Source organism: Primulina tabacum, chromosome 11 (genome assembly GCF_025594145.1).
Source record: "Primulina tabacum isolate GXHZ01 chromosome 11, ASM2559414v2, whole genome shotgun sequence".
In the NCBI taxonomy this organism is placed as follows: domain Eukaryota; kingdom Viridiplantae; phylum Streptophyta; class Magnoliopsida; order Lamiales; family Gesneriaceae; genus Primulina; species Primulina tabacum.
This window is the reverse complement of record NC_134560.1, coordinates 28002075-28012503: the sequence shown is the minus strand read 5'-3', so window position 1 is coordinate 28012503 and position 10429 is coordinate 28002075.

Sequence of the window (10429 nt, the reverse complement as noted above, 5' to 3'; positions counted from 1 at the left end):
CTTTGTACATCTTTGTACTCCTTGGATGAATAGAGTACGGCGACATATGGGTCTCAGATAAGATATCCTCTCAAAATCGCCGCTAGGAACCCATATTCTGTCTCGATATCTCACAATACCATCTCTGACTGTATACATGATACTGCCCTTGGCTTTATCTCTCTGCTTCCACTTAGCCAACTACTCGTCCGCTAACTGTCCACTGCAAATACGGTCTAGAAGAGAAGACTGAATCGTCAAAGTAGATAGATGAGGAACTCTACCTCGAGGATATGTCTCTAGATCAAACCTCTGCATCTCAAACTGAAGAGGTCTCGATATCACCAAATGAGCCATCACTGCGACTTTCCTGCTCAACGCATCCGCGACTACATTAGCTTTGCCAGGATGATAGCTAATGTCACAGTCATAATCCTTCACTAGCTCCAACCAACGCCTCTGCCGCATATTCAACTCTTTCTGTGTAAAGAATTATTTGAGACTTTTGTGGTCGGTAAAGATCTGGCACTTCTCTCCGTACAAATAATGCCTCCAAATCTTCAATGCAAATACTACGGCTGCCAACTCTAGATCATGGGTAGGATAATTCTTCTCATGAATCTTCAACTGACGAGAAGCATATGCTATCACCTTCCCATGCTGCTTCAATACTGCGCCTAACCCGAGTTTCGAAGCATCGGTATACAGAACAAAATCTCTGGGTCCTGAAGGCATGGCCAACACTGGCGCTGAAATAAGAGCTTGTTTCAATGTATCAAAGCTCTTCTGACATTCCTCGCTCCACACATACTTGACATTCTTCTTCGTCAATGATGTGAGTGGAACTGCGATTTAGGAGAATCCCCGAATAAACTTCCGATAGTATCCTGCTAGCCCCAGGAAACTACGGATCTCTGATGCATTTTGCGGCACAACCCAATCTCTGATTGCTGCAACTTTTGCCGGATCTACCTCAATACCGCTGCTAGAAACGACGTGGCCTAAGAACGCCACCTTCTCTAACCAGAACTCGCACTTACTGAACTTCGCGAATAACTTGTGCTTTTGCAAGGTCTGTAGTACTGTGGTTAGATGTCTGCTGTGATCCTCTTGATTCTTTGAGTAGATGAGGATATCATCTATGAATACTATCACGAACTGATCAAGATATGGCTGAAATACGTGATTCGTGAGATCCATGAAGATCACTGGCGCATTCGTCAAACCGAAGGCATCACAAGGAACTCGAAGTGTCCATAACGAGTCCTGAAAGCAGTCTTGAGAACATCAGCGTCTTTCACTCTCAGCTGATGATAACCAGAACGCAGATCAATATTAGAGAATACGGAAGCTCCCTGCAACTGATCGAATAAATCTTCAATCCTCGGGAGTGGGTATTTGTTCTTCACTGTAACTCTGTTCAACTCCCGGTAATCAATGCAGAGCCTCATCGAACAATCCTTTTTGTTCACAAACAAGACCGGTGCGCCCCATGGCGAAAAGCTCGGGCAAATGAACTCCTTATCAAGAAGTTCCTGAATCTGTTTCTTGAGTTCTGCCATCTCTGTCGGTGCTAATCGGTATGGTGCTTTTGATATCGGTGTGGTACCCGGCATAAGCTCAATAGAAAATTCCACCTCTCGCACAGGTGGTAAACCAGAGACGTCATCAGGAAAAACGTCTAGAAAGTCCCGGACAATAGGAACATCGGATGCTGACTATTTGGGCGTCTCGGGAACAGATACAAGAGTAGCTAAAAATGCTCGGCACCCTCGATGCATGAGTTTCCTAGCCTGGGCATAGGGTATTATACGCGGTAAATTAAAATACTTGTCTGGTTCAAATAAGAATTGTTCCATCCCAGGTGGTCGGGCGAGAACAGATCTCCGCTGGAAATCAATCAAAACTCTGTTCCTCAATAGCCAGTCCATCCCTAGAATTATATCAAATTCTGGAATCGGCAGAACGATAAGATCCGCAAACACAAGTTTACCATGAAGTTCGAGATCTATATCCCGGATCACATTAGTACCTGTCATCTCCTCTCCAGAAGGCAATGCTATTGAATACTCTATGTCTAGCCCAATTGTCTTGATCTTGAGAGAATTTGCAAAGGTTTCTGAAATGAAAGAATGAGTAGCCCCTGAATCTATCAAGGCTTTCGTAGCTGAACCGGCTATAAAGATTCTCCCTGAAAGATTGGAATATCATGCTAAACCCAATAGTTTTACAAGAACTAAGCTTTTAGACATGCAAAGGTCAAAGTTCTTTTAACTTAAATTCCCGTAGCTAACCCTGTGTAGAACATGCAATCCTATCATAAATTCTAAGTTCAAAATCTTAACCCAAAACATTAAACTTCAAATAAAACTTAAAGATTTAGGATACCTGTCATGAGCATCGTCTCCGGGTTAGTCTCCGTAGCATGGAGAGCAAAAACTCGGCCTTGGGTAGGCAGATTTTTCTGAGGGCAATTCTTCAATATGTGGTCAGTACTACCATATTTGTAACACTTTCTCGAACCATACATACGAGTCCTAGCATGACGACGTGAGCACTTGGCACAGACTGGGTACTCCACTATCCTCGGGACTGCTCGTCCCTGCTGCTGCTGCTGCGGCCCTCTGTTCCTGGGTGGACCGTGGAAAGGTCTCTTATTCTGATGCTGCGGCTGAGGGGGACGGTGTGGTGCCTGAAATGGTCATTTACCATGGCGATCGCGCTCAATATCATTCTGGTCTTGCTCTGCCGCTAGAGCTCTGGAAACAGTAACATCATAGGTAGTAGGGCCAGCCACCCTAACATCACGGCGTAAGATCGGCCGCAGACCATTCAAAAATACCTCAATTTGGCTCCAGCATCATTAGCAATTAGGGGTACAAAATGACATCCCCTCTCGAACTTACGGATGAACTCCGTAACAGTCAAGTCTCCATGCCTCAGGGTCATGAACTCCGTGGTCAACCTCGAACGCACCTCTTCAGTAAAATATTTAGAGTATAATACCTCTGTGAAGCGCGCCCAGCTCAAAGTAGTCAAATCCAAAGCCACTGATGCTCCTTCCCACCATAGGCGAGCGTCTTCTCCGAACAGATAGGTCGCACATCGAACCCTATCTCCATCTTCAAGCCCCATAAACTCGAAGATAACCTCAAGGGACTTAATCCAGCCCTCGGCAGCCATAGGATCGGACGTCCCTAAGAACTCCTTCGGTCGCATCTTCATGAACCGCTCATAAATAGCCTCTGGCCCCGTCTGTCTGGCTTCCACTGCATTATTCCCCGCAAACTGTGCGAAGAACTGAGTCATCCCAGCTAGCATCTGGGCATTCATGTCTGGTGGAGGGGGTGGTGGTAAATCTCTCTCCTCGTCCTCATGACGATGCTCATCACCTCCCATGCGATCAATAATGCATCTAGGAGGCATGCTGTTCCATAATTAAAATCCATACGTAACCAACAAGCATAATTCCACTATTTTCTTTAAATTCAAATAAATACTGTATAATCGTAATCTTGACATAAAATATTTCATGCAATCATGATGTAAAAATATTTCATGCTTTAAACGAAATGTGTAAACGTAAAACTTACAGACCGAAGACGTGACTTCATGAGCTTCTCGAGAGCAGTAGTAGTACAACCCTTTACAAGATCATAGGATCTGATACCAACTGTAAAGGCCCGTATTTCGTATTCATAATTTTGCGGAATTATTAAAATTTTTCTAAATAAATAAATAACTTGCCCAATTTATAAAATAAACATGTAAATAATTTTAACTTCAAAATAACAGTGGAAGTCAACATTGTATTTCAAACAACAATTTAAAAATAATCCAACATGTTAAAATCGAGTTTGAATGATAAAAGATGCATAAACTAAATCATGAGATCCTCGGGTTTACTACTGCTGCCACAAGATTGCTCACTGGTCTACGCCCTCCATCTCGAACTCATCAGTACCTACAACAATCAAGTCTAGTGAGTCTAAAGACTCAACATGTATATATCGTGAATAACAAGTAATTATATCATAAAATCGCATGCAACGTAAAAATTAAAGTATCGTAAAGCGTATGGTGAAAATCGTATCATGAATAATTATATCTACGTGCATATCTGAAAATCATACGTAAAAGCTTTGCTCAATAGAGCTCTGTCATATAATATCATAATTTTCTGGTAGAGATAATGTTTCTAAGCTAGTGGCCCATAACATAACGTGAGCGCTTGATCAGACTAAACCACAGCATACTGGGCGGTAGAGATCACCACAGCCCTTGGACTAGATATCCGTACCCATACATAATAGTAAATCGGTCGTAAGTCACCGGGTGGAGAGGTCCTCGGTTGCGCCTACCGACTTCCAAACCCATAAACATAAGGTGGCCACAAGACATATAGCATATATCTCAAAAATGAACATTTTATATTTTTGTGCACGTAATATAATTATAACCTTATTTTACCGGGTGAGTTGGATCGCTCCCAGGCTTGCTGCGACTTAATTCTAATATGTGACACATGCAAATAATATTATCTTGACCTAAACTTGACAATTGAACCAAGAACGAGACGATTAGGACCAACAACTTTATTTTTAATCATGGCTTCATACCAACCCGAACAAACATTAAACCAACGTTTAACCATGATTTAAAATACCCCTAAGATACTGAAAAATATTCATGAGGACTGCTGGACACGAAAATTTGTGAATGGAATCCAAAAACATAAAACGCTCTTTCGAGAGTCATTTTGGCACCTTTCACCGTAAATTCTCGTACGACCTCTAAACTCGACAAAATCACTAACGGACAAAAACATGACTTTCCTAACTCATTAAGGTATTGTCCAGTCCAAGGCTTTGGGCTAAAAGCCAACCAAGAACTCAAACAACCTCCAAAACCAAAGCTCAAGTTGCTGTTAAAAACAAAAAATAGCAGCAACAACTATTGTGCTTGTTTTGATCAATTTATGAAACTAATGGCCATTGGGGCTTGAACCACCAACCAGAGACTCTTACCAAAATCCTAAGGCATGGCTTGGACCATGGCTAAGGGCTAAAAACCAATCATAAACCAAGCCATTTTCTGATGCAATCACAGCTCCCACCCGAGAGCACCCCTTGTTGTGTAGTGTGGTGTATTGACTTGTTTTACTGTCTTGGGTCGTTCCAATGGCCATTTGATCAACCATGGCTCGATCTAGACATGATGGAGTGTTGTATGAACCATGGCTATGGGCTAGGAGCCAACCATAATCCAAACCACACCCCAAAACCGAAAACACACTAACACAGGAAATGGAAAATTCGAATTATGCAATTGTGTTGTTGTTTAAAAATTTTGAGGGAACCATGAACCAAACCTTGAAAGGACACCTTGGTCACGTCCTAAACATGGTATGGAAGGGTTCTAACCATGGCTATAGTCCCTAGGACATCCATGATTCGAACTCTCAACTTAAACCACCAAATGATAAAACCTTGGACTCAAATTCTGCACTTAAGGAAAAGTTGCTGTCATTACTTTGTTTGTGCGTGTATGGATGTAAACCAATGAACCAATAAAACTCTAACACACTCTAATTCATGCCTAGTAGCAGCCATGTGTGCCTAGAACCGAGCAACTCCATGTAAGCAACCAAAAACACACCAAACCGTGAATTGGAAAACAAGAGAGCCAAGAAATTCTGTGCAGATTTTTGCTTGGATGTTGCTGACAATTTCGTGATGTTGCTTGATTCATGAACATATACTGCTTAAAAATATCTAATATGACTTGATTGAAGAGCAAAGAAATAATATATACATGCCTGGAATTTGTTTTGACAAAAACAAATCAATACGACGAATACGAGCGGCGGAGTCGGAGTTGGTTTTCCTCTTGTTTTTCGGCTGCTGTTTTCAAGATTTTACCAGCTGATTCCTGCTGATATTTTCGAGCATATGGTTGTAGGTAATGTTAAAGTGGAAGGTGAATGATGTAGGAGGTGTTAAGTGAGTCTTGAATTGCATTTAGTTGAGAGTTACAAGTGGGAATTTGAAATGTTTCTTCACCCTTGCTATAGCTGTTCTTATTCATTCATTCTTGCTGCTAACTCACGATCTCTGTAGCCTATTTCTGATATTTTTCAAAGGTGAGAGTGTGGATTTGCTAGACAATGAATATGAGTGTTATTAGGGGTGTTAAAGGTGTAATAATATGCATTAAGGTGGGAGGTTATTAGTGAAGGTGTTGAATAGCATTTGAAATACTTCCTCCCCTAGCTGCCGTTAAATTTTTTTTTTATTCCTACTGTATGTGTACGATAGTTTGCTAAGATGATGGTTTGAGGAACAATGATGGGTATTATAGTATTTGAATTTACTACTAACTAGTGAATTAAAATAGGGGATTGAATTCACCTTGAAGTGCAATTAGAGATGTCTTGAATAATTTTACTACATTTTTGAATTGACCGATATTGTTACTAATTTGTATGATACAATGTTATTTAAATCTTGTATTTTAATTGTTTAAGATTTTAAACCTCCATTATCTATATTTTAATGCATTGACAAATTAATTTAGTTTAGAATCTTGCTTAGAATCTTGCATGGCATGCATGGCCTCAAATTTAAATATTCAAATGCTATGTTGAATTTCTTGAATATATTTTACCCAGATTAATTCATCCTCCATTGTTTACACATTTTACCTTAAGCTTTATTTAAATATTGAACCTAAAAGAACTTATTTAACAACTTAGCTCTAATTAATTAAATAAATTCTAAAACATTCTATTTCTTTAAATTTAATTATTCCTTGACTTAATTACATTTAGGATTATCTTTCTTATTATTACTTTTATCTCTAATATCCCAAACTCCGGTCCGACCTCGCGTATTTATCCTGAAAAGATAAAACTAAACATCTACCTTTAAAATAAATAATCACGACTTAAAATTATTAAAAATGAATTAAACACTTCATATATTTATAAAAATATATTTTTAATTTAAATAGTAGTAATTATGCATGGCTTATACGTAATCTGATTTTCGGGTTCTACATAACAGCATCCCTTCTTAACTTTATTGACCTCAAGATATGTTAAAGCTTCAAGTCCAAGTATTGGCATTCATGCTGTTCGACTTAGGAGATTTTAGTAAAGCACTTAAAAGTTAAACCTTATCTCAACCCTATAATAATATTAGACTAAGATCCTTGAATCGAATCTTTACCTTACCGCACCAAACTTACATAACTTGACTATTTAGAAGTACATCCCAATATAACGGTGTTGCAAATCTTAAGTTCGAGTAGTCTTAATCCATAAAACCCAAAATATACGATACCGATCTTCCACCTAAATAATAAAATTACTCTAGCACCACTTACATGCTTAAACTATTTCCTTTTCAATTAGCATAAAGTTGAGACCTAAGACCCTTGGACTTTCCTTATTGAAGCGAATGTCGCATTCTTACGTATCCTTAATGCTTAATTAATACTAGCGTATAAAACTTAATAAGTTCTTCTATGATGGGCTAACTCTAATAAATCAACTTCACTTATAACCCATAAATTCTAGAATCCCCATATCAAGATTTCAGATTTCTTACTCGATAAAAATCTTAATATTCGTTCATTGATAACCTATGATGAACACAACTCGTTTCTTTTGGTTTTTATTTCACCCAAAATTTTCGTACGAACACCTATCTCATAAACTTAAAATTCAAGCTTACGCGACCCAAATAGTATTAGATAACATAATCCCAACACACATATTCCTTTATTCTCAAGTTTCTCAATGACTTTCAAAAAAATTTCTTAAAACCAGGTGTCTACCTCAAATCTTATATGCGTCTATCAAGTAATCTAACCATCGATCATACCCAGATTTTTTTAAAAAAAAAAAATTGGTTCCAACAAAGGTATAATTTTAACTCTTAAGATCATGATTAAAAATTATGATTCATCAAACTTAAATTCCCAAAAAAAAAAATTTGTTAGCTCCATATCTATTCTTATAACTAACTAACTGATCAACTTTATCTTAAATTGTTATCACTCTAAATTCTTAATTTGTCACAGTATTAATTCACTAGAGCTTAAACTTTCAAGCCAAATGTTGATTCATCCTACAATGCCCTTGGTTACTATTCCTTATAACCTTATAACCCAATTGTTTCAAGGTTCTAGATATCCCTTTAAACCTAAATAATCAAATTTCATATCCTTTAAACCATTCGCTTCTCACTTACTGCTAACCAAGTCCCAAAATTTCTTAAAAATTGCAAAATTAGTTCTTAATTTCCTCGAATATTATCCGATTTGTCCTTAATCTCGAGAATCCAACAATTACCTATAAGTTGTTGGTGTTCCTAATTCCACTCTATAGGTTTCCCATAACATAAAGTTCAATGATCTTAAGCTTATTAAACCGAAAATTCAATTCTCATAACCTCGAAAATTAATGATTTAACCCAATTGTTCCTCCAAAGTTCGAATTTAATCCTCAAAAATTTCAGAATTTGCAATTTGGCCCTTAAAGTTCTCGAAAATTATCATTTTGGCCATACAACCCTACAAAATTTGCATTTCTGGTTCCCATAAAATTTCAATTTTAGCCTCATTAAACCTTAAAATTCTCAAAACTCAGAATTTAATCTCAAAATTCGATAAACTCGAAAATAGTCTCTTAGAATTTTATTCTTGCACTTAGGTCCTCAATTATTAGTTATTACAATTAGGTCCTTAAAGTTCTCAATTCATGCAATTCAATCCTTAAATCCAACTGGGTAGAGCATGCATCCTAAATAAATTCTACGCTTTTATACTTCCAAATATAGTCGTAGTCCCGAATCATGAATCCTTACATGGAATTCTAAAAAACTAACTAAACTTGCAACCGCGAACCATCAGTAGTTTCTTAGAAAATCTACAAGTCCCAAGAGCATTTATAATCTTCAAGATTAACTTATGATCCAAAAAGTAGAACATCAGTACTACAAGCCAAAAAAATCAATACAAACAATCCATTATTTCTTTAAATTTAAGTAAGTACTGCATAATTGAAGTCTTGACACAAAACATTTCATGAAAACATGCTGTGAAAATGTTTCATGCTTTAAACAAAATGCGTAAACGTAAAACTTACACACCGAAGACGTGACTTCGTGAGCTTCTCAAGGTCAGTAGTAGTACAACTCTTTACAAGAACATAGGCTCTGATACCAACTGTAACGCCCCAGATTCAACGACTGTCCTCACTGTACCAAGACGAGTCTTTCCAGCGTGCTTATGTCCTCACTCACATGCACCCTAAGAAACTTTCGAGGAGGTCACCCATCCCAAAATTTCCCCAAGTCAAGCACGCTTCACTTTAGAGTTCTTATGTGATGAGCTACCGAAAAGAAGATGCACCTTTGTGATATGAGTAGTACCAATCAAATCTTTTAAGCCCTCTTCAACTGTACAATCCATTACGTTGAACAGTCTCGAAATCCCTCTCATTCCGGTGCGAGATCGGTTCATTCATGTTCCCTCCACCTAGAAGCCTGCCAGGAGCCGCTCATTGTCCGTGCGACCTCATGGCACCGACGATCACCCCCCGCCCTCTTCAACCCCGAGGCCCGAAATTCGTACTTGAAAATTTGCGGAAAAATTTAAAATTTTCTCTTTAAATAAATAAAATGCCTCATTCATAAAATAACTAAATAAAAGTTTTGATGTTTAATGTAACAGCGGAATAAAAGTTTTAAATGTCGAAATAGCAGCGGAAGTAAATATCTGTTTCAAAACAACAACTTAAAATAATTCATCATGATAAAAATGAGTTTGCATAAAATAATAAATAAACTGGTAAATGAGGTCCTCGGGTTCCTACTACTGCCGACCCAAGATGGCTCACTGGTCCCCGCCCTCGGTCCCGACCTCATCAGTACCTACAACAATCAAGTGTAGTGAGTCTAAAGACTCAGCATGCATATATCGTAGATAACAAGTAAATATATCATAAAAATTTCATGCCGTGTAAAGATATCATGTCGTAAAGCGTAACGTGAAAATATCTTGTCATGAGTAATTATAAATACGTGCATAAATGAACTGAAAATCGTAAGTGAAATGTTTGCTCGATAGAGCCCTGTCATGAAATAGCATATAATAATTTTTATGTTTAGAATATGTTCTACGCAAGTGGCCCATAACGTGAAATGAATCGTCTGATCAGACTAAACCACCGTATACTGGGCGGTAGAGATCATCACAGCCCTTGGACTGGATATCTGTACCCATACATGAACATGAACTGAACCGGTCAGTGACCACCGGATGAAGTAATAATCCCATGATAAGCTACAATCCCATGAACGTGAGGTGGCCACAAGCAATATCGCATATATCTCAAAAATGAACATTTTATATTTTATGCACGTAATATAATTAAATGTCCTGT